Here is a 26,284-nt window from a genome sequence, read left to right on the forward strand (position 1 = left end):
CAATGCCCCAAAATTGGGTCAAATGGGGGGATTGCTATCTATTGTGGATTTCGCGTAAATATGGTAATGGGCGATGTAAACAACATATCGATTTGTCAAACGCACTAGCGGCCATCTTCCAAGAGCAACGTAACGCGCACGCTAAAACTTTGTCCACTTACGTACGAGGGGTGGCTGAAAAGTTCTGAGCCTAAGGCACTTGCATTCGTGCTAATTACTCATCCGGCGGGTCACTAGTTGAGCGACATCTACCCACTATATAAGAAAAGTTTCATGTCATTAGCTTCATTAAGCTTTGAGTAATTGAACCGTGAACATCAACATGTCTGAGTCATCGCTGCAGTTAACGAAATTGGAACATCGCGCCGTCATAAAATTCCTCGTAAAAAAGGGGAAAACAGCAAAAGAAATTTTTGAAGAAATGTCTAGTGTATACGGAGAATCTGGACCGTCGTCAGCCACGGTTAAACGATGGACACGCCTATTCCAACAAGGCCGAGAGACTCTGGAAGACGACCCCCGCTCGGGCCGGCCGAACACCGCAGTCACTGATGAAAACATCGAAAAAGTAAAAAAAATTGTACTGGACGATCGGCGAGTAAAATTGTGGCAGATAGCAGAAGAGCTGAGCATCAGTAAGGAACGAGTTGGAGACATTATGCATAATCATTTGCATATGAATAAAGTCAGTGCGCGTTGGGTGCCTAAAATGCTCACGCCACTGGACAAGCAGCGACGAGTTGAAACTTCCGAAGAATTTATAGACCTGTGCAAGGACAATTTGGAGGAAATTTGCACTCGTATTGTCACCGTTGATGAAACGTGGATCCGACAATACGACCCGGAGTCGAAACAAGAGTCAATGCAATGGATAGAGAAGGGGGAAAAGCCGCCGAAGAAGTTCAAGGTGGAAAAATCGGCTTCCAAACTCATGGCCACCATTTTTTGGGATTGCGAAGGAGTTTTACTCATAGATTACCTCCAAAAAAAAACTACGATGAATGCAGAGTATTATGCAGGGCTTTTGAAAAAAGTTCGCGAAGCCATTGTTGAAAAAAGAAGAGGCAAAATCAGCAAAGGAATTTTGTTTCTGCAAGACAATGCGCCGGTTCACACAGCGCGCATTGCGAGGCAAGCCTTGCGAGAAACTGGATTCGATGAAGTGAACCACCCTCCCTATAGTCCAGATCTGGCCCCTAGCGACTATTTTCTATTTAAAAATTTGAAAAAGGACCTTCGGGGACGAAGATTTGGAGATGATGAAGAGATGAAGGCGGCCGTAAATGAACATTTTCAAGCTAAAGACGCGGCTTATTTTTTTTCAGGGATACAAGCCCTCTATAAAAGATGTCAAAAGTGCATTGAAGTCCATGGGGACTATATTGAAAAATAAATTTTATTTAGATTTTTATCTAGACTTTTAATGCCCTAGGCTCAGAACTTTTCAGCCACCCCTCGTACATGCCACGTCACGGTACAGATACGATTTATTCAACGGTAAAGAACAAATCGTAAACTCAAAATCAAGACTTCAAATCGTTGTGATAGAAAAAAGCGCTAGGCCTATGAAGAATAATAAATCAGTTTTTATGATAGATCTGCCTTTGGAAGATGATTTAAAATGGATCGATATTGGCTTATGAATCTTAGGTCCATGATAAAACTACGCTATGCCATGAAACATTACCACCGGGTCCAAAAATATGGAGATGTCACCGACGCGCGTGTGCGTGAATTACGATTGCGGCACGCATGAAACGCTTACCCAGTTTTATTGAATACACGAATATCCTTTATTTGATGGTAGGTTTATTTCCCAAGCCTGTTTGAATCTTCAAGACTGTCTTATTGTTATGATTTTACCAGAATTTCGATACGCAGATAGTAGGTACTTACTTTTTAATCTATATTATGTATTATTATATTAGCTGACCCACCACGCAATCGTTGGAGTTGAAAATTAGTGAGGTGGTGTTTCCAAAAATCCTGAAACACATGTTATGTCTTCTATTTTAATTTGACGAACTTTCATACAAACTTTCATCCCTTATTTGACCCCCTTGGGAGTAGAATTTCCAAAAATTGAAAAACACGTATTTTCTCATTTTTAAGCAAAAGCCCAAATACCAATTTAATTCAAAAATTCTGAGTGAATGTTTACATCATAAAAGGAACCTATGTCATATTATTGCAAGTTTCTAACCCCAGTAGGCTGTGCGTTGATAGATCACGATCAGTCATTTAGGAGAAGTCTTTATAAAATTATGTAAGTATAGAAGAAAACCAAGATGGAAGTGTGCTATTTTGGTGCGTTTTGAAAATCAAAAATGTCGTAGTCGTGTCGTCGTTGGCGAGCGGACGCGATGACGACAGTCGGTCCGGTCGCGCGGGTGAACGACCCGAGCGCGTCCCCGCGTCGATCGAAGGCCCTCCACCGCGCCACTCCGCTCGCCCTGCCGCCTGCCGCCTGCCGCCTGCCGCCTGCCCGCCTGGCTGCCCCACTTGCGCGACAGACATTTTACCATACTTTCTGTTTTCTCTGCCACTAGTAGTTTCGCCATATCACCCTCTTTTTATACTATTCACTGATTTTTGCTTTCTAATACGTCTATGTCACTTTTCTGACGCATACCTGAACCTGAACTTCCGATTTGCAAGTTGTCTCTTCACATGCTTTTACGTTATTTACTTACTAACCAACGACCTCTATGTAGTACTACACACTAGACCCGTCATTCCGAACTAAAATTATCTGATGTGGCGATGTTTACAGGAATCTTTTGAACGTTTTTTTTGCATAAATTTTTCTGTACAATTTTTTTCTCGTACCAAAAATTTGTAGATAGAGAAGCGAAGAATTGTGTTAAACTATTGGGTAAAACAATATTAATAGTTGTGGACAAAGGTAAAATAATCTTATGTCTCTACTTGTTTTTCCAATTTTCTTTGAAACTAAGCGGAGTTACGAGTAGATAAAGCGTATCATCTATGGTGAATAACTTAAGAAATATCCGTTCAGCACTTTTTGAGCGCCTTTACATGCGTCAACCTGATTTTATATGATGGAGTGATTATGTGGAGCTCGCACCAGCTGCCGTGTGAGATTTCGCTAAACGAGGTCGCATATTTAACGATAAACTTGGCACAAGACTAGGCTTTCAGACTTTGCTGTTACGTGTGTTAGAACAATTTGAACAAAGGCTCAGATAAAGAAATAGAAACTAAACTTAAGCGAGTTTTCCGTCCCTTGATGATCTTGATCTTTAGCGTTTAAACTATCGTGAGTGGTTAGTCTCAACCGCGCTGCGTCGCGAGCTGAGCCCCTGTAAAAGAGTCCCAGGTGGGTTCGAAGGACTTTATCCTAGTGGTGGACTTTAGACTGTTTTTGATAGAACTCGTTTGTAGACTTAACATTAAACGCTGACCTTAGTGACGTGACCTTTAGGAATTAGGCGAGTTTAGCGCCCCCTAATAATGACCTTGATATTGAGTTTATTCTAATTGCGGCTGTCGGATGATTTTGTGATAGAGCTCGTTTGTAGACTTTATGATAAAGGCTGACCTAAGTGACATGACCTTTAGCACTTACACGAGTTTAGCGCCCCCTAATGACCTTGATCTTGAGTTTATACTAATGGCGAATTTTAGTCGATTTGTGATAGAACTCGTTTGTTGTAGACTTAATGATAAAAGCTGACCTTAGTGATGTGATCTTTAAGAATTAGGCGAGTTTAGCGCCCCTTAATGATCTTGACCTTGACTTTATTATAATGGCGGATTTTTTCTGATTGAGCTCGTTTGTTTTGTAGTCTAAATAGTAAAGGCAGAAATGACATGTCCTTATAGTATTTTTAAAGTTCAATAAAATCTTGTATTTTTTAGAAAGTTTCATGGTCACATTAGCTACAATTCGGGATACAATACATATTCACAGTCTTTTGTGTATGACGTATGAATTCTAATGTTGTCTTTTAGAGGACTACGTGTCTCTATGACCTTTTTCATGGGACCTATTGATTCTATTCTTTCATAGATGTTGCATAGTTTTAGGTTATTATTTAAGATCCTTGCTTATATGTGCTTGGCAGAGTATTGGGAATTATTGGTAAAATATAACATGAATTTTAAATATTATTTGTGCAAAAGCATATTATGCAGAATATTTTTCACATAAATAATTAAGATTTTAAATAGTCAGGTGCCGGCTCGAGCCTCATATTATTATGCTGGTGGCATGCAGCGCGTAGCGTTATTTTAAAAGCGCTGACGAAGTAGGTAGGTACACTTCAAATAAAAAAATATTTATTAATTTAGTAGAAAATACTTATCATTTTGCCTGAATAAAACTCTTTCAAACAGTACCAATGAAATATATACTAAACGAATGGACCCTATTAAATTTATTTTTCAAGGTTGAATAATACTTGTCACATTTTCAATTTTTATTTCAAGGGTCTTTTTAAGTAGATTAGGATTATAATAGCGTGCCCCATCATACGGAGTAACCAACGTACTAAACTAAATTGACTAAATTGATGACGTCAAATACTTATTATTTCAGCTATAGGTAGTCCTCTTTGCCTTTGAGCTTTTATGAAGCCTTAGTAACTGAGCGAGATTCAAGGTTAGCCATTTACATAATACATATTATGCTCCAATTTCAACTCATGTTCAACGATTGGGTGAGTCAGGCTGGAGTGTGGAAAAGGTTTGGCAGTTGTTAAACTTATATCTCTGCAGTCAGCAATTTTGTGTTCCAGTAGGAACCGTGTAGAAATAGATTAGGATTTTTTTGTATTTGTATACCTATTGTATTATTGCGATTTTAAGTTATGATGCATCATACAAAATGTACGTATAGTCTGTACAAAATAAAACCGACTTCAATAACCATAAACACTAAAATATAATTTAATTTTTTACTGAATATATTATTATGTATACAAGACTTAATGTAGTAATAATAACATCTTTTGGAGCCGGTGCCAATTAGCCGCACGAACCGTTCACTCTTCATATTATTGTTTGTGACTCCGCATTGGCACATTATTCTAATCTAACCTAATTTGATAATTTTCTAGGATTTTGGGTTACCAACCTAGAATTGAACTCGGTATCTTATTTATAAAAACACAGCGCTCACCACTGCGCTATGGAGTGCGTTAAAACTTTTGTAACTTGTGTTCAACTCATCAATAGTTCACAACTACCATTACAGGACTGTGTTACTAAAAGTTGAGCATATACACGAGTACTGAACTTTGTCGGCAGTTGCCAAGCTTACAAACTAACTTTTGAACTAATCCTTCAAATCATAGTGAACTACACCGCGTAGGTACCTACCTATCTACAGCTTTCACTAAGTTCGTAAGCGCTCGCTAGTTCGCTCGTTAGTGCACACGGTTGCTGCAGTTCCTAGTCGAAAGTAATCGTTGTTCATAACTTATTCGTACGTGTAACACTTGCTTTTTGCACGTTGTGCAGCTATGAGAAGATTAGACGACAGATTTCACTGTCGGTTTTCCCATACTCTACTGCTGTGACTGACAGGTAAAGGACGTCAATCAAGGCGCAGGGAGCTAGACCATGGCTATGGAAGTCCCTACAGAGACTGAAAGGTGACTTGATCCAGAGTGTTCTTAGCTATAATCCAAGAAAATCGGTTCAGCCGTTTGAAAGTTATAATTAATTATACCAACTACCTATGCAATTCACCACCGATTCCAATTTTAGGAAATAGCGGTACAGCAATTTTATACTGGTATCTGGTTTATCTGGTTTTTCATACAAATCGCTAAAATTGTTGCTATTTTCCCAGGAATTATAAGTAAAATGTTTCACTAGGTTGTGGACATACTCTATATTGGCAGTAACATGAACTTTATTGATGAGCAATTTATTTGTAATCTTAAAACTGTTGTAATTAATCAAATAATTTATGTAGTTCATAAAGTTAAAGAACACGAATTTTTGGTGGTAAAGTGGATAAGCTTACCAATGCTGTGTATATTAACATGACGCAGCATACCTGTCTATAGTTTCAACCAAGTTCGCGAGTTTCAGTTCGCCAGTTATCGCGCTCTGCATGCGAAAGACGTATAAGGTAATAGCTTTCGTCCAATAACAGCTATGGCTTATGAACTTATAGTTTGTTATCCTTGTTTCTGTATAATATGAAGTTTATATTGAGCTTACTATAAAAAAGTTTCTTTATAATTTTGTTTTGGCGGAGTAACCATTAGGAATGTACACAGATGTTACATTTTGAGAAATGCAACCATCAGGGAGGAGTGAAACTGGATTGTCAAACAAGCCACTTTATCTGTTTAACTAAACCCTCGTACAATGTCCGGTCGTTTTTTTTTTTGCAAGTAATACATGTTTCCCAATTGCTCGCGTTTTTACATTTTCTGAACACAGATTAATAAGAGTTGAATATAATCGAATCTTAAGCCAACCAACTTGGAACTTTTCGAACTTTATGCTAATTAAATTGATTAATCTTACGAGGTTGCAAGTTCTGATATTTTCTCTTGATTCATAAAGATGCATTTTCGTCTGTTTGGATTTAGGTGCCAAAAATCCCGTAGGTTGATTTACCGAAATGAAAAGTAGCCTATGTCGTTCTCCTATCCAAGTCTTTAACTATATATATATGTTTATTATTATCCATGCATGATGTAATCCATGTGGTTGAAGGACAAACGAGCAAACGACATACTTTCGCATTTGTAATGTGGGTAAATTGAATTCACGAGCGCTCTTTCTTTTGGAAATTTTAATTTTGTAAAGAAAATATCAAGAAACGAATTCAAAGGCAAGTAATCGATCTTAAATACGTTAACAGTAGGTAGGTATCACGTTAATGTACAACAAGTATTAAACAAAACAACAAAAAGTTTAGGAAAACATGAAAGTATTAGAAAAGCTTTGGTAAAATATTATAAAGTTTGCGCGCTTTTGTTTTATGTTAAGTCTTAACTTTTGTTTTTCGCAATGTTAAACCTACGCCAACAACAATGGAAAGTTTTCAAAACTTTGCTTACCTTCATTAATCTGTATTCTGTATAATATTACCCGACTTAATACAATATTTTTTTTTGGTTTATGTATACCTAGATGTAGGCCGCGACTTGGTCCACGTGGATTTAGTTTTTTTTTTAAATCTCGTGAGAAAAAAATCAAAAAGTTGGAATCAAGCTATAGCAAGATGTGTATATATGTAAAGTGTATTTATTTTGAACGGGAACATTGAATTTTTCCGGAATTAAACGTAGCCTATGTGTGTCATACATGGTATGTGAATTTCAGCCAAGTCGGTTCAGTCATTGTGACTTGAAGAATCAATAACAACGCTCAGCCTTAGTTCCGACCCAAAAAGCTGAAATTGTTTAAATATTGTTTATATATTAGATACCTATGAGTAACTATTAAAGTAAATTGTTATTATTGATGTTACCGAATTTATTTCATCACAAGGGTCATTACAGTATTGAGTACAGCATAGGTCGATACCGTAATTTATTAGTCATAATCATAATTTATTGAGCAATTCGATGAACCCATTACGTCTTACTTAATATAATAATACATAATTAAACTATTAACCTTTTATATATATTTAATAGGCACTACTTATCTATTATTGAGTAATATTTTGTAAATTGTACTATGGTAAAAGTATCTCATAGGATTTATAATAATGTAAAAATATTATTATCATCAATTAATGACTAATGTTATCTCAATATTTTGTTACATAATTAGTTAAATTAGTGACGAATTTGCGCTCTTTATCCATTCATCATGATCACTTTAATGCTCAACCTTTAGTGCTGCATTCTTTCCAATCTCATTTTAATGCTTAGGGCATGGGCCATCCAAGTGTAGATTGGCAAAATTCTTACAACTTGAACTGACTTGAGAATATTATAAAGAACTCTCAGGGTTGCTTATGATATTTTTGCTTCACGGTTAAAGAAAATGATATTTAGACGTTTGAACTATCGTGATTTCCATTATAAGTATAAATTGTTACGGCTATACTCACGTTATTAGTCGATATAATCCCGACTAGTTTTGAACCCATCCAGGGTCCTTTTTCATAGGAACTCAGCTCGATAGATTCAGCTTTCATAGGGGAGTCGGGCTTGCATCGACTAAATATATAAAACTAGCTAATGCCCGCGATTTCGTCCGCGTGGATTTAGGTTTTTCGAAATCCCGTGGGAACTCTTTGATTTTCCGGGATAAAAATTAACCTATGTGTCAATCCTGGATATTATCTATCTCCATTCCTTTCAGCCAAATCCGTCCAATAGTTTTTGCGTGAAGGAGTAACAAACACACACACACATACATAGTGTGTATTACACACACACATACACGTACACACAAACTTTCGCCTTTATAATATTAGTATGATAATGAAAGTTATATTTAATTTCTTAAAACACAACACCCGTATAATTCCGAAAATCAGAGGTGCGTGTCGGCCTACGACTTAACCACTAGGCTCTCGCCCTTTATCATTACATACCTATTCTGATTACGGACGTCGGACAAATTAAGACCCTTCAATTCTGGAGATGCGACCAAAGGACAAAGGTATATAGTAATGCAACAAATAGACAAGACAACAGTCAGTAAGGTTTGGGGTACGCGAGTAAAGTTGCGAAAGATTTTAATGGAAGTTGGTCCGCTTTGTTTAAGTTCAGTGCTCGTCCGTTCAACTTTGTGGAATGCCAGGGGTGACTATATTATTGTGCATTATATAGAATTAAAACATTTAATGAATACATTATACGCTTTTAATATTCGTAAAATGTCGATAGCCAAAAAACTTGATCAATCATTCATATAGTATTACTCCGTATAATTTTTGAAAACTTTTTTACTTTTCGGGTTAAAAGCCTTAAAAAATAACCTGTGTCCGTCCTTGGGATGCAAGCTATCCTCTGTAGATACCTTGGTAAAAAGAAAATGGGCCCTGAGACACATTTTCGCATTATAATATTAGTACATAAATGTTTAATTGTATATCTGCATTGTCTGTATGCTAAACTTCAGCCAGGCGATTAGAAATTGTTCATAACTATTTCGTGTTATCACAGAATGAACACGAGTAGTTAACGCTTTCACATTTACAGTTACAGACATTATTATCACTAGGTATAATTTATGTGTAATAGTTATTTCTATGCGAATAATAGTTCGTTATGTATTACTTGGCTTTTTTGATTATTAGCTTTTTCCAGTGGCCTTGTCTGCCTAAATGCCCATAATGGTAGGAGATTTCTTGGGATAATAATGCGGTGGGTTCCCACTTCCCAGATCCTTTCGCATAAACCCGACTAAGGGAACAAGATCTCGACTGTTAGGTTTTTACAGACATAGCAAATCTAATTACCGGGACTGTCTGTTCAACTTGTTCTTCGAGGCAAAGAGGGTGCGATAAGTCCAAATTGGACCTCCAAAGTCAATCATCCATCCAGTAACCGATTTGGATCAATGTAGCTTAACGAGCGCAGTCAATTAATATACGTTGTTACAAGGAGGCCCTCTCCCTCTTACCTTAATAATAACTTACCTTAATAAATACTTACCTTAATAAACCTTACTTACTTTTTGATAAAACATGAGAAATAAGCTGTTTAACTTTTAAACTTACAAGTTAGTTGACATTCTCTTTATGTAGTAGGTAAGTCAAAGTGTAGTAGGTATCTAATATTCAAAAGCACGAGTGAGTAAAACAACATACAGGTCTCGGCGGGGCCGGGGACTTAGTTGCGAAAGATTTAATGGAAGCTTGCCCGTCTTTGTACAAGTTTGCGCCTGTCTGGTTGCACATAACTCTACTTTGTGAATTTTAGGGGTGGCGGCTATTAGACATATTTTTGTTGAATTACTACCACTGAGAATTCTTTTGTGTTATTTCCTAGGGAACTGAGTGGAATCGATCTCAAATCTGATCAATCTGAACAATTTGGCGTAAATAGCTCTCTCAGGACTCTTCAGACTCAAAATATTACCGTTACTGAGTTAAACGTACTTTTTTTAAATGCTTATACATAGCGCAACGGCAATAATACGTCAGAAAGTTTCGTCAAAATGCGTTAGCATTTGAAGACCACGATTTGTTTGAATTACAAACGGAATTACAATGGAATCGGCATTTAAATAATGCAACGCACAACGAAGACGCGTGTGAAGCGGAACTTCATTAGCGCAGCTCTTACGCGCGTTTTGGAGTGAAGACGCCTTCATAAAGCTGTTATTTATTACAATTTATAAGGTCTAGGAGTCGTCTCGGAGATTCAACAGTGTGTGTCCAAATAGGCAAAGAGAGATATAGGGGTCATATTTTAGAAAAAGAGCTGTAAATAGTCTAGTGGTTAGGACCTCCACCTCCGATTCGGCAGGTCGTGGTGTCGATCCCGGGCACACACCTCTAATTTTACGGAATTATGTGCGTTTCAAGAAATTAAGTATCACTTACTTTAACGGTGAATGAGAACGGTAAGGAAACCTGCATGCCTCTACATAATGTTCTCATAGGCGTGTGAAGTCTACCAATCCGCAATTGGCCAGCCAGACTATGTACAAAACCTTCTCATACTGAGAGGAGACCCGTGCTCTGTAGTGAGCCGGCGATGGGCGATTATGATTGTAGAAATAGGTACAGTTAGGTATAGGTAGGATTATGATTGTAGAAAATCGTCGGAAATGTCACTGTAATGCAAATCTCCATTAACAGCTCTCCTAATAGATATTTCACACTGGTCTTAAAAAGTAAGCGAAAACAATGAGGACTCGAGACATCTCGACTCCGTTGTAACAATTTGAATCTATTTAGCCGCCATTAAATTAACATTTTCACGGCTCCCGCGAAGGCGAGTGGCAACCCTACAGGAATGTAGGTAGGTAGGTACATCCAGGGGTGAGAGACTGAAGTTTTATTGCTCCTGAATTTCATTATAACTTTGCAAGCCCCCTCTCTTTGGCGTGTTTAACGCGGATTGTTGTCTAATTTGTACGTATTATGACGAATATTGGGCTTGAACATTCTGACTGATTATTATACATTTACATGCTCCGTACTATACTAATATTATAAAGAAACTATTGTGTTTGTCTGTATGTCGAGAATAATCTCCAGAACCACTAGACATATTTGAAAAATTCACTATTTAAAAGGTTCATTATTCCACATGGACATACGCTATTTTGTTATGTAGGTACATACTAGAGTCCAGACGAAGTAATAAAAGGGCTCAATGATTCTTGAGACGGTCATACTCGTGTTATGATATTTTTATATCTCAGGAAAACAAAGATTTACCTAATTCTTAAGAAACCTTAATCCGCTCTGGGACCCAATCACCCAATCCGATTTAAGTCGTTTTAATCAAGTAAGCACTCGTCCTTAATCAGAGGAAGATGTGACGTATCACTAATTCCAGTTAGATTACCGTTCCAATCAATAACGTAGTGATTGCGTGCTGGTCACACTGCGAGAACACAGTAACGCGAGCTGCGAGAGTATAATATAGACTAGATACATACTTCGTTCCACACGCCACGGTTTTGTACCCCTGAATCCGGCGGCTCCCTGTGAATCGTTTAATGTCGTCTGTCAACCAAGTAGGGATTTTCCAACGTTGAGTTGTATACGTCGCAGCGAAATGGCAAAAGCCGGGAATTAGCCAACTCCCTTGGGGAATATGGCTAACTCCCGGGAGATGTTAAAACGACAACTCAATTAGACCATTTCGCTAAACAAACTCCTGGTTTACGCTATTTCGCTGCGACTGATAGAACTCCCTTCTGACATCAGTTATCCCCTTCACTAATATAGGTAAGTAACCACAAGTCCAGAGTGAGTAGACATCTTTAGCCCCCTCCACCTTAGGCTGCATCATCACTTGTAAGCAGGTCTGATTCATGCAAGCACTAGTCTATAAATTAAAAAAATATACCCACTTAGATAATGTCAAAGAATATTGAACATGTTGAACGGCGTAGAACTTGAAAAGGTTTAGAATGAATTGCGGTCAGTCTGATTCGCGCTACTGAACGGCTTTCAAGAGTCATATTGCTGTAGACATACAATTTTCACACTAATATTATAAAGGCGAAAGTGTGTGTATATGTGTATGTTTGTGTGTGTGTACGTTTGCTACTCTTTCACGCAAAAACTACTGGACGGATTTGGTTGAAATTTGGAATGGAGATAGATAATATCCAGGATTAGTACATAGGGTACTTTTTATCCCGGAAAATCAAAGAGTTTCCACGGGATTTCGAAAAACCTAAATCCACGCGGACGAAGTCGCGGGCTTCATCTAGTATGTCCATAAAATGACACGAGCAATTAGCGTGTCTCGGAGAAGTCTTGGTAACGTTTAAAATAATATTATTATTGTTTATGAGAAAAATGACGATCAACAAGATATGTTGGTGTAATACTGGTAAATTACAATGTATGGTAATTTATTAAAAACGTTGAAGCATCGATAACCGGGTCAAGTTCAACACGGCAGAAACCGCAGCTGCGATAGCAATTTCTGAATGTACACATTTTTTTTCTTTGCATGAAATGGCCGCATCTATCTGTCTCTATTGTCATACTTTTTCGCTTTGCAGTTGTCAGCTTTCTCGATGTTTCTGAACTTTTTGTTTCAGAAGTTATCGGCCCCTTTTTCATAACATTGAGAGACACGTACAGATCACTTAAATTCTCTATTATAACCTTTTCTCGTACTTTCTCTTGTTAAAATGACAAATTTTTTACTAGCGGCTCTTTGTGAAGGCCATAAACCAAAAAAAAAAAAATGTTTCCGAGTTCGATGGTTGATTTAAGTAGCCCTACATTTAATTGATTTGTCTAATGCATTACTAACAATATTACTCGTACAATTCGATAGTATTAGGTACTTAACGTGACTTTACAATTACCCACGATACTTTTCACGCACGAATTTGCCGTACTTTCTAATGTCTTGTTTAGTCGCTTTCTCTATTCAAGTCTCTTCGAATACGTCTCCGAAGCAACCGTTTAATTCACAAAAAATGATAACGGATGTCACGTTCTCAATTCTCGGAGTTACAATAAGTCCACGAGTCGCGCAAGTGCCCTTGCAATCGATAGTTCGACGACCTCAACTAGTCACTGAGTTTCGAAACCGTTCATGGTTGCCGCTCGGCATTCGCCAACTTGATAACGTACCTATCACGAGTATGTATGTAGTATAATAGAGTATTATTTAGTAGGTGCTATGATATGTAAGTAGAGGTACATTGTTTATATCTTATCTGATTTTGATAATAATAGTAAGTGATGACGCATTATACAATGCGTTACTAGGTGAAGTCGAAAATATCCAGATAAGGCTTAAGGCTCAATTTACATTGAAAGGGAATCTAAAATATTATAGCACTAGCTGTGCCCGCGACTTCGTTCGCGTGGAATAGTGACTTTTCGGGCAGCATATACTCTTCTGTACGTTAAAAATGTTCGCCGTGATTCTTTAAATTGACATAACTTTTTTATTTATGAACCGATTGACATGAAATAAACACTAAATGTTAAGTGAAGCTTACTACAATATATTAATGAAAACCGTATCTAAATCGAATAAGCCGTTTCTGATATTAGCGTGCACAAACACACAGACAAACAGACAAAAAAAAATTAATTACAATTTCGGGTTCGGCATCGATATAATAACAACCCCTGCTACTTTTTTTTTATATATTTCCATTGTACAGACACCACTTTTCTACAATTTTATTATATATATATATAGATATTGACTTTTATTTTCACCACGTAAAACACAAAGTTGTCCAAATGAAATATTCGCGGGAATGCGTGGGAATTCTTGCGAATTCATATTTCGGAATTTTCTTTCTCGGTAAAACTTGGTGCTTTACATCGTGTTGATAGAGATATGCTATATATTTTAGAAATTCGCTTCCGTTCCCTTTCATTGTAAATTGAGCCTAACCGTTTATTGAAGTTTTTTAAAACCTAATTTCTTGACACACAATTTGATCTTTAGATCAAATCGTGGACGGTCTCTTTTCTAGTTCAAGATGTTTCGCAATTAACGTGATAACCGCACGACGACGGTATAATTATTATCTGTTCCATTTATCTTTTAATTGAAGCTAAATGATAGTTTCTCTTTCCTTACCGACCGCGGTAGATGTTTCGTTATTTCTACCTACTATCGTTAATTTGAAAATATAACTCTTATAATTTATATTATTTTCGTGATTAGTTAGTCGCTAGGTGTCTGACATTGCAATTGGAAGGTACAGTGGAACTGTTGATTTTTTATTTAAATATTTTTTCAATTCGATGTTAGAACAAGCGTTCATTTAACAAAACAATTCAAACAAAACTTCTATTACAATGGTGTTCCTTGTGAAAGTTAGGTATTGAAAATCATCTATGTTTTGCTTGTGACATAATTCATACTAATAAATGTGCAAGTGTGACTGTCTGTGTTTGTCCATCCGTCCATCTGTCTCAAATCTGATCTTTTCACGGTCCATCCGTGTAATCGATTTTGACGAAAGTTGTAGAGTTAGCTTACATCCCCGGGCTGGACATATAGGAAAATAAAAAGAGTTCCCACGGGATCTTTAAAAACCTAAATCTACGCGGACAAAGTCGCGGGCATCATTTAGTTTAGTAGTTTATAAATAACCATTAGGTCCTTTCGAGTGTCACCTCTGTGAAAGAATGCACTTTTTACAACAAAGGGTGCTCTCGTACCGGTAACGATCAAAGGCTCTTTCAATTAAAAGTTTCCCCGTAACCGGTCGCTACATTGTGGAGAGTTGTCTGTATGCTTTTTGTGGAAATTCATACAACTCAACTTGCCTTTTTATACACGCGGAGTTTGCGTTTGCGGAGAAAAGTTTAGTTGAACCGTTGAACACATGCCGTTCGAGTATGTGTTTTACATTCCGTTGATTATTACCTACATCGTTCATTGCTTTATTGCTGTGTAGCATGCCGTCCTATTTCTAAACAGCGGTTAACTGTTAAATTATCGCCAAAAAAGTGGCAATTTTCACGGCCCGTCTGGTTGACCGTTTTTGACGAAACTTGGCACCGTTCATAATTTAGTTTACTCTATACAAGTGTAAATTAAAAATTTTAACAGCCCCGATAAGTGAAGGTTACAGTAACTAGAAAAGAGCTCATATACCTTTCAAACGGCTGAACCTATTTTCTTGGATTATAGCTAAGAACACTCTTAATCAAACAAAAAAAAAAACTAAATTAAAATCGTTTTATTAGTTTAGGAGCTACGATGCCACAGACAGATACACAGATACACACGTCAAACTTATAGAACCCCTCTTTTTAAGTCGGGGGTTAAAAATGAACAACGCTTGAAACCGGGATGAGTCAGCTAGTATAGTAGATTACTATTGTTACAAATTAGAATGTCTTCGCTAACTTCTGAGTTTGTACACTTGCCTATTTAGTATGGAAGGGTCAGTACTCGGGCGAGCGGTCAATCGTCCTTTCAATTAAAAGTTTCCCTATTGAACTTTGGCCTTCGGTTGGTAGATTTTTGTGGAGTTTTTGCGTTTGTTTCCATCTAACTACTTTGTTTCTTTTAATCTTTCGACGATGACATACATTTTATAATACAGATTTCAAAATGTCATTTCGTCCAACATCTTAGCATAGGGTGTATGTTTAAAAGGGTAAACTGACTAATTGGCATCAATGTTAGTTTAAATTGCCGGATCTTAGAAATTTCAGATTTTGCTTGTAACTTTAATACAAAATCTAAAACTCTCTATAATGTAGATCTCTATTAAGAAAGGATTTTAGAAGTCGCAACGGGATCTTTAAAATCCCCCATTCACGGACATCAGCTAATATTTGCGTTTATTTTTACAATACAATGTAAAAACAATAGAAGTGAGGTTCTAACACGCTATCATACTACATAGCTACAATGTCTGCCGCTCGGCTCGGTTTATGGCCCGTAAAATATTACGCCGGGCGGCACAATGCTATAAAAATAATCTTTGCGAGTGCTTTTGAACGTTATTCCTCGTCTTGTGTATAATATGAATGAATGTATGTGGCTCTAGGAACTAGGTCTTTGTAGGATCATCATTATCGCATGATAGATGATAGACCCATCGCCGCGTCTCCTCCGGATCACCTCTCAGAATGGTGTTTGGCCATAGTCTTTTACGCTGGCCAAGTGCGGATTGGCAGACTTCACACACCTTTGAGAACGTTATGGAGAACTCTGAGGCACACAGCTTTCCTAATGATGTTTTAAAAAGAAAATGATAACTATTGCGTACCTTGTACAATAAATCATACATAACTAGCCGATGCCCGCGACTTCGCCCGCGTGGATTTAGGTTTTTTGAAATCCCGTGGGAACTCTTTGATTTTCCGGGATAAAAAGTAGCCTATGTGCTAATCCAGGATATTATCTATCTCCATTCCAAATTTCAGCCAAATCCATCCAGTAGTTTTTGCGTGAAGGAGTAACAAACATACACACACACACACACACACACACATACAAACTTTCGCCTTTATAATATTAGTGTGATAATTATTACGTATATCCATACCTACTAATAATATAAACGCGAAAGTGTTTGTCTGTTTTTCAACTTTCACGGCCCATCCGTTGAACCGATTTTAACAGTTGTTTAAGAGGGGTCTCTCCGTCACTCGCTTCATACAAACGTAGTTCCAATTTCATTTGAATATTAAGCAACCAAAGTCCATGAAATGCAGACATATTCTAGAAACTAATATCCATGTCTGTGGTTTTCCAGATTTCCGTTAATATATTCGGTTTCAAAGTTACGCGGTCTTAAAAATTTACATACAAATCTTTGAGCCCCTGTAATTTTAAAACTACATATTTTTAGAAAAATCTAAAACACCACAGACACAGATTCTAGAATATGTCTGTAAAATTTCATGGACTTTGGTTGCTTAAAATTCAAATGAAATTGGAACTACTATTGTATGAAGCGAGTGACGGTGAGTGCCCTGTTAAGTTAGTTATAGTAATCTTATCGACATTTCAGGAATATAAAATTGTAATTTTTATTCGCAATAAAGATTAAGTACTCTCAGTAGGTAGCTAGGTCATGATACTAAAATTTTTCGATTTCGGTCCTTTGACGGTTTTATTACTTTTTTATCTATCTCATTTGAATGCACTCCGCATTAAAGAGTCATAAAGGATATACGGCGCGATTCTCATTGCAGAGATTTATTCAACGAACCGCATTTACCGCGGTGGTTATTATGTGCCATGCTTACACCTCGCACCGTTTAGCGTAACGAGACCGTGAAAGCGTTGTTGCTGCCTCGGCTAAATTAAACGCACCGAATATTGATATTCGTTCGTCGTACTATCGAACCGCTACTTCTAACAACTTTTTTTAACGTGTTCCTTCCTTTTTTCCTCCAACATGGTGATCGGAGACTGTTGTAGATACTATGAATGAAAAAAAAAAACTTCTAACAACTTGAGATTTTACATGTAGATTATTTTATTATGTAGGCTTCTTTTAAGAATTTTCTTATTGGAAATTAACATCGTTCAAAGTATTCGAGTATATATTTTAGTTCACACTAACGTTCTTTCCTACCAGGGATTAATTTTCAGCGTAGTTCGTTGAACCCTTTTTTATCAGAGCAGAATATAAAGCTAAGCTATGAAAAAGGGACCTGGAAAGGCAGTCTAATGCTAAAATCTAATGAACGGACTCTGTTCAGAGTTCAGACGTAGTAAAATCATGTGTACGTTTTATTTATTTAAATGTAATTATAACTTAATTTTTTCTTGTTGCAGGTGTTAAGTGAGCAGGTGTGTGTGTGCGAGGCAGCCTCGCCGTGGTGTGTGCAAGTGGCGTGTAGTGTCAGTGTGTGTACAGTGAACAGTGACAGTGTGTGTGTGCGTGCGCGCGTCCGGAGTGGCGCCGACGCAAGCGTCACCTCGACGCAGGTGCGCCGATGGATCGGTGATCGCGATCTGACTACATCGCAAGAGCAGCGCTGGTGAGTTGAAATAACCTTTAAGAGGGCTCTCTCCGTCACTCGCTTCATACAATTGTAGTTCCAATTTCATTTGAATATTAAGCAACCAAAGTCCATGAAATTTTGCAGACATATTCTAGAAACTAATATCTATGTCTGTGGTTTCCAGATTTCTGTTAAAATATTCGGTTTCAAAGATACGCGGTCTTAAAAATTTTCATACAAATTTTTGAGCCCCTGTAATTTTAAAACTACATATTTTTAGAAAAATCTAAAACACCACAGACACAGATATTAGCTAGAATATATCTGTAAAATTTCATGGACTTTGGTTGCTTAATATTCAAATGAAATTAGAACTGAGTAACGGAGAGAGCCCTGTTTAGTCGCGGATACACCTGTAAGTTTTACTCACGGAAGTAGTTTACATGATTACTAATAAGATAACACTTTAAGTGCACTAGATGATGTCGGCGACTTCGTCCGCGTGGATTTAGGTTTTTTAAATCCAATCCCTTTAATTTTCCGGGATAAAAATTTGCCCATCTCAATTTCCGAGAGACAAGCTACCTTTGTGCCAAATCTCATACTTAAATAAGCAGATACTAGCGGACAGACAGACACACTTTCGCATTTATAATATTACTATGGATTTACATTAGTGCTGTCAATCAATTCCTTCAATTTTTCATTTTCAATTACGTAAGCTTATACGTGAGTAAAACTTACAGTGTGATTGCGGCTTTACATCTGTATTTGGTTTTATGCCTATGAGGTTGTGATTTGTGAGGGATGGTGACGAATCGCGAAATATTATTTATCATATAAGTATCATATCGTTGTTAATATGTCGAAGAAAATACAGTATCAAGCGATTCGCTTCCTCGTTTCTAATTTGAACCGCCTAGGCTAGGATATGCGATAACCTTGCGGCTTTAGTTTCTCTCTCCACTTTTTATAATAAAGGACGTTGAAGACAGGAGTAGGCATCTTGTAGGCGAGCCTTCTCCATCTTATGCTGCATCAGCCCAGGTTTTAAAGCATTCAAGGGAAAATGTAAGAAATAAAAAATTGTTACAAGTTTTGGGAGATTGTGGAGTGGAATGAAATACGGGATTCCTATTGCTTCGGATAAGTATAGACTACCCATAAGTATTTACAAAAACCCGTTTATATACAAAGCGATTGATCATAATAACTGAATAAAATACGCGTAACAAAAATCATAGAATTAGGTTCAATTGCATTACCGGCAGTTACAGTATACGTTACGGTTAACCAATGAAAGGCAAATTGGGCTGTACAAACGGTAAACTAAAAACTGAAAATTCAAGAACTCGTTACTTAAACATTAAATGAATGAAGACTCTTCGCCTTAAAATAGCTCTCTCATAAGACGAACGTGACCCAGTTTTGAAAATTGATGTTCTAGCGGAATCTGCGACGCATTTCTATCCGGATTGCACGAGCGTGATTCTAGTATTTCGCTGCATTCTTTCTCGTGTGTTAAAATAGTCACGTACTCTTCTATACTTACTCAGAAAATATGTGCTAGAAATGTGAAAAATATTGCGAAAATATTATAGCTCTTTCATTTCTGAGTCCTTTTAAATATATATTATATGTTTTGAAGTAGGTATGTTTGCTTTATTCACATTAAAAACATTTTTGACGACCTCCCTTTTTTTTTTTTTTTTTTTTTTTTTTTTTTTTTTTTTTTTTTTTTTTTTTTTTTTTTTTTTTTTTTTTTGTTGACGGGGGGGAAATCTTCACAAGATACCCGACCTCTTTGAGGAGAGATCGGGTTATGTGGGATTTGTACCCACTAAAACCCCCTCGATGGCCATCCTCAGCGCATATTAAGAGGCTCCGGGAACTCTTACGAACGTGCGCCGGTGCCTCCCCTGCGCGACGCCCAGTGGGCTCATCCTGAAAGATGCACTCCCCTGGCCTCGTGCACTTTGCATGTAGCCACGACAGCTTGCGCCATAGCAAGCGGTCGTCCTTCCAGGGTCGCCAGCCAGAGCTCCGCTCCAGCCACTAGCGGCCCGGTCCCAGCGCCTGGGACTACTGAATGGGACGATCAGGGCGTTGATCAGCGCCGCCCTGATGTCTCCGCCTCCGAGAAGGATCGGCTCGCTCGCGGTCCCGCTCTGCGGCCTCCTTCTTACACATTACTACTTCACAGAAGGAGACCACTGCCCTCCATGCTTCACTGTCCTCCAGCATTGCCGCTATGACAGCAGGTGGTGACAGGTCTCTCCCAACGTAGCTGACCAGGATGCGCCGCTCAGGTTCCCAGGCAGGGCACTCTTCGAGCGTGTGCTGTGCGGAGTCCCGGACCTCCCCACAGTGATGACACCGCGGTGTCTCCTCGCGACCGATCCGACACAGGTACTCGCCGAAACAACCATGTCCGGTAAGTACCTGTGTCAGTCTGAATGTTAAGCTGCCATGTTTTCTCCCCAGCCAGGCTTCGAAGTTTGGTAAAATAGCCCCGACAACGCGTTGACGTGCGTTCCTATCCTCTTCCAAGCGTATACGCCAATTTACTAAGGCTTGTCGGTGCGCTTGCCGTCGCAGGGTACCAGTGTCCGGCCCGTCTGCAGTCCTCTGTAAGACTGCGCGGGTCTGGGTGTACACCCTCGCATCCATGTCCGCCAGTATATCCAGAGGTGGAAAGCGAGCCAGTAGAGTAGCCGCCTCAAAGGATATGGTGCGGTATCCACGCGCAACCCTTATAGCCATCTTTCGCTGTACGCTATTAAGTTTCGCTCTGAGACGCTTTACACCAGAAAGCCTATGCGACCATACCGGCGCCCCATAGAGAGCTATCGATCGGACGACCTCAGCGTAAAGTCGGCGAACTCCTTCTTGTGGTCCCCCGAGATTAGGCAGCAGACCATGCATTGCTCCAGCTACTTTCTGAATTTTAGAGACTAAGCGCTCGAAATGTTCCTCAAATCCCCATCGGCCGTCCAAGGTAAGACCCAGATATTTGAGGTATTGCCCTACCTGGACATCTACGTCACCCACTCGAATCGATGAGCTGGGTGGTTCCAGTCGCCTAGGAAGCCCATGGAACCATAGTGCCTCTGTTTTATGAGGCGCTATCTTTAGTCCAAGCTCGTGGATTTTGGCCACTACGCAGGCCACGCCTACCTCTGCGAGCCTTGATGTCTCCTCGAATGTGTTGCCTTCAGCTAACACCATAGTGTCATCGGCGAAGCAGACTAGGGTGATACCAGAGGGGACAGTGACACGAAGAACTGCGTCGTAGGCCAGGTTCCACAGAAGTGGTCCTAATACGGAACCCTGTGGAACACCACAGTTTACTTCTCTCCTGTGCATGCGACCATTCCGCCCTGTGTAAGTGATTGATCTGTCGCTTAGGTACGCCCCAACTATGTTGCGCAGGTATACGGGAATGTTATGGTGAGTTAGCGCATTCCTTATAGTAGCCCAAGGAAGTGAGTTGAAGGCATTGACAATATCTAAGCTCACCGCTAATGCCACCCCACCCCTGCTAAGGGCCCGTTCCGAAGAGGCGCGTACGCAAAGGATCGCATCGACTGTTGATCGGCCCTGCCGGAAACCAAACTGACTTTCGGACAGTCGGGGCCCACATGTGATAGATGATCGCTGAGACGGGCAGCTATAATCCGCTCGAACAGCTTACCTGCTTCGTCCTCCTACGACGACCTCCCTAGGCGTAATGGTGAATGTCTTATAACTGGGCGGTCCCAAGTTGGATTTTACCATCCACCGCTAAGCGATTTAGTGATCCGATACAATTCTGTGTACCGATATGGAGGTGGTATGGACTCTGGTGGTAAATTACATCATCACTTAGGTACTTAGGTATCACTAAGACCTAAGTACTGGTAAGTAATCTAAGATGGAAGCGGGCTTACTTGAAAGAGGTATATAGTAGTTTTATTAAACCCATTAGACTTCCTTATCGATTTCTACATTGCATCGTACCGGAACGCTAAATCGCTTGGCAGTTCGACTTTGCCGGTAACTAGCCACGGCCAAAGCCTCTAGCCATTAGACCAGTCAAAAGACAATTTACAAATTTTATTAGTTCCCAAATTAAACCCAGGACCTCCCACCTATAAGACTGCGGCCAGGGATGTCATTAATTAAAAAAAAAACCATTCAATGGATATAATTAGTTATTTAGATATCAAGATAAATTAAATTATATTATTAATGTTCGTATTGTCTGATGTAATCAACAAACCAACCGTCATATTCGCTATAGTACTATAATGAATTATCTAATCGGCGTTCTATTTAAATAACTCTGTTATTTAATTAATTAAAAGTCGAATGATTGAATAGTTAGATAAAAGTAGGTATTATAGAGTAGTAGTACGTCATGCGGATGTAGACGTATTATTTACTATAGTTGCTATTGCTGATGGTGATAACCAGCTATGAACAAATAATCAATCAATCAATCAATCAATCAAATTCTTTATTTGCTGAATACTGACAAAAGGTGGTATAAATAGCATAATACAATGAGTCCAGTGTATTCAACCATTTCTGGCATGCAAATATAATAATAATTAATACAATAATTAGTCAAGTAGAACAATGTCAAAATTTAAAAGATGTTAACAATTAATATTATGTCACAATAAAATTATTATTATACCTATATTATTTTACAGTGCCAACATGTCATTTATTGAATAAAAACATTTATTTATCAACTACGAAAAAAGATCTTTTTTGAAACGTGCTAAAGATGTTAACTGACGTAAGCCTGGGGGTAGTTTATTATATATTTTTATGCACATGGCATGACTACACTTTCGGTATGCTGCATTATTGGCTCTATATGTTGTTACTAGTCGATCCCTATTTCTTGAGTTCCTCGGATAAATATCACGTGCTTTGCTAAACAGATATTCATGTTGTTTAACAAATACACAAATATCAAAGATGTACATAGACGGGAGTGGTAGAATGTGTAATTGTTGAAATAATGGTCGACAGGAGTCCAAGTAGAAGGCTCCTGTCATAGCCCTTACACACCTCTTTTGTGCTATAAACGCCCTATTAGCTTCACTAGAGTTTCCCCATAATATCAATCCGTATCGGAGCACGGACGCAACGTATCCATGATAAGCTGCAAGAACCGTATTTGGTAAGGCCGTTTTACGCAATCTATAAAGCACGTACACGTATCGATTAATCTTTTTGCATACTTACTTAACTTAAACTAAAATCATAACCCTTCCTTTCGGCTTTGCCGCAGACCGCAGTCGGGTGAAAAATAAAAAACACGACTGCTGATGAATATGGCATATTGATTTTTTAGGGTTCCGTACCCAGAGGGTAAAATCGGAGCCCTTTTAATGTCACTCTGCTGTCTGTCTGTCTGTCCGTCTGTCTGTCTGTCTGTCTATCTAACTGTCTATCTGTCCTTCTGTCACTGGTCTCTTATCTAGCTCGTAGACGACAAGAGTTACCCTAGCAAAAAAAAAGTAGAGCAAAAAGAACAGAAATTCCACCCTAGGGTTACCGCGGCTGATTAGCTACTTCGACAGTGATTCAAGTCTGCAGTAAGCAAGTTGAGAAGAATACAATTAGACGTGTGACATTTTCAAGTTCCTAGAAGCATGTCAATAACTAGAGATTATATTTCGAGTTTTAATCAGTTCTATTGCTTGGTCTGTTAATATACTACGCACAACTTTCGCAAAAAAAAAAAAAAAACTATATCTGTCTCAAGGAATGAAAGCTTAGATTAAGGATTGGTCTCCGCTACGCTCCGACAGCGCAGCGGAGGCCAATCTTCTAAAGATGCAAGCTCTGTCCGTGCCAAATTGAAATCGCTTGAATATTTGAAACGCAAAGAAGTAACTGATAAAGAAACTAATCAACAAACAAACGTACTTTTTGATTTTGTAATATTAGTACGTGGATACGTTACACGCTTTAGATAACAAAGCACGCGATAGTAACGTGAGAAACGAGAATTAATTCATTAAATAACTAGGCAGTGCAAGGTCACCCGGCGACACGTTTGTCCGCAAGCAGATAGCTTCATTAATTCAAATGACCATACACACAGCGTTAAGTATGCGTTTCCACTGAAGGGGGCTTTTTTTTGTTGCTAGCTAGTGATGATGCAGCCTAAGATGGAGCGCGCTTGCCTAAAAGTTGCCTATTCACTCTTGACTTGAAGGTACCCATATTATAGGTGGAAGGGAAAACTGATGCCGGAAGGGCGTTCTCTTACCAACCAGGTTCTTGTTTGATGTGATGACATAATCATTTTATCGCATTATTAGTCAATAATCTGATTGATAGAAAACACACGTCTCCGCTCCGCTTCAATGGAAACGCACCCAAGGTATGGTATCCGCCAAAGTTGAGGGAGAGGCAGCAAACCAATCGGATTATTGATACATGAACGCTGACTGTAGATGTATGGAATATGGAGCAAGTAAGGTTTAAAACAAGGCAATTAGGATCTTTACTTTAACGCTAAGTGTCTCTCGTTCAAATTCTAAAGCATTGGTAAGATGTAAAATCTCGTACCTACTAATCGCACAGCATACATGCTGCCATAGAGCGTTGCCAGAGTAAACTCCCGGTTTGATCCTGATTCGACGATATGTCAAATATTAGGCTATGGGTGACGTGAAATCATAAAAAATTAGGCGATTCATAGGCTACCCTGCCAGTGACGTCGAAACCTCGATGTTTTTTTACAAGTTTCCTAACTGTGGCGTTGCTGCAACCTTTGTGTCAGTCCACCCACGCCTTACCACGTGTTTTAAATCCGCTTGATATACTTTTCCGTCCAAAGAGTTCGTTAAATCATTATAATATACTAATAGCCACTACTAGTTAATTAGCGTACATGTATATCTCAACAAAAAGTATCGTCTCTGGTATCGTGAGAAACTGGCGACCAATTAATTCAGTGCAAGGTCGTCCAAATGACACGTTGAGTAGCGGATAGCGGCGATGTAATCGTTTATTGATTCTGAGAAGTAGGTAGGTACTTTTGTTGCTTTAAATATACGAGACCTTCAATAAAATAGTGCCCTACATTTAAACCGTGTCTCTATACGAAAACAGTTATTCTCATTCCGGATTGTAGTAAAGTGATTATTCGGTAACTTTAATATTATGTAACACTTCGAGTAATATGTTTAATGTATATCGTACAGCACTTCGCATTTCTATAATAAAAAAAAACACAATCAAATAAAACCCTACTGCGGTTTAAGTATGATCGAACTAGTTGCCTAGGTAGTAGTAGTAGTAGTTTATGCCTTCTGAGTAGCTACTACTACTAAGCTTTTATTCAATCAATCATTCAGCCTGTTTGTGTCCACTGCTAGACATAGGCCTGACTACTGCCACTTCAGCTGACTAATTCGCTAAGCTATATCGCTCACTCTGGTTCTCCGACGGATTTCCTTGTTACGGATTTTGCCCCTCAGAGATATCCCCCCATAAGATATCCCCCCCATAATAACCCGCTCCATAGCACTCTGAGCGACTTTGAACTTGTGGACAAGGCCAACTGTCAGTGTCTACGTTTCAACGCAATACGTCATCACAGGTTGGACACACTCATTAAAGACTTTAGTCTTTAGGCTTTGGGGTATCGACGAATTAAAGACTTGGCGCAATTTTCCAAATGCTGCCCAGCCAGGCTGTATTCTTCTGTCAGATTCGTTGTCAAAGTTGTACCAAGTTGTATGACCTGCCCGATGCTGACATTTTCGACGGAGACGGATCTCGGGATGACGGGATAGCTTGTATTGTATAACGCTAATTGTAGAACTAGCTGCTGCTGTATTCCCTCGATACTACACTATGAGGCTATTCAAGGGGCGGTTTTACCCAAATCAAATGTTCAATAGGCGATGGTTATAACTAACCGCAGGTGACTTGCGCATAGGTACTCGTTTCGTTATTTTTACCAGAAATTGGTTTAAATTAAGATTATTTTTGATTTAAAAATGTACTTCATAATTTTACTGTCGAGGTAAATTAACAGTTGTTTTTTGCTTCAGGTAAAATGAGCGCAGCGCGGCCGAGAACGATTTGCCAACGCCAACCCTAATGACATTGAAATTGTGAGTACCCAGTTCACCCTTATTGATCGTTCATACATTCTTCCATTATATAGGCGTCCAACACGATAGGTTCGCCATCAGCCAATTTCATCAAATATGAGTGGTGACTGAT

The 26,284-nt window shown here is 38.7% G+C and overlaps 1 protein-coding gene across 2 annotated transcripts in view; it reads left to right on the plus strand.

The window, feature by feature from the left end:
- Positions 1-26,284, plus strand: part of LOC123877552 (C-terminal-binding protein) — a 122,515-nt gene that overhangs the window by 75,744 nt on the left and 20,487 nt on the right. For both annotated transcript variants that reach the window (XM_045924367.1, XM_045924368.1), the window contains exons 3-4: positions 17,871-18,076; positions 26,110-26,172. The gene's annotated coding sequence lies outside the window, so the exon portion shown is untranslated. The remainder of the gene's footprint in view (positions 1-17,870; positions 18,077-26,109; positions 26,173-26,284) is intronic.

The sequence above is a fragment of the Maniola jurtina genome, chromosome 24 (genome assembly GCF_905333055.1).
Source record: "Maniola jurtina chromosome 24, ilManJurt1.1, whole genome shotgun sequence".
Taxonomy (NCBI): domain Eukaryota; kingdom Metazoa; phylum Arthropoda; class Insecta; order Lepidoptera; family Nymphalidae; genus Maniola; species Maniola jurtina.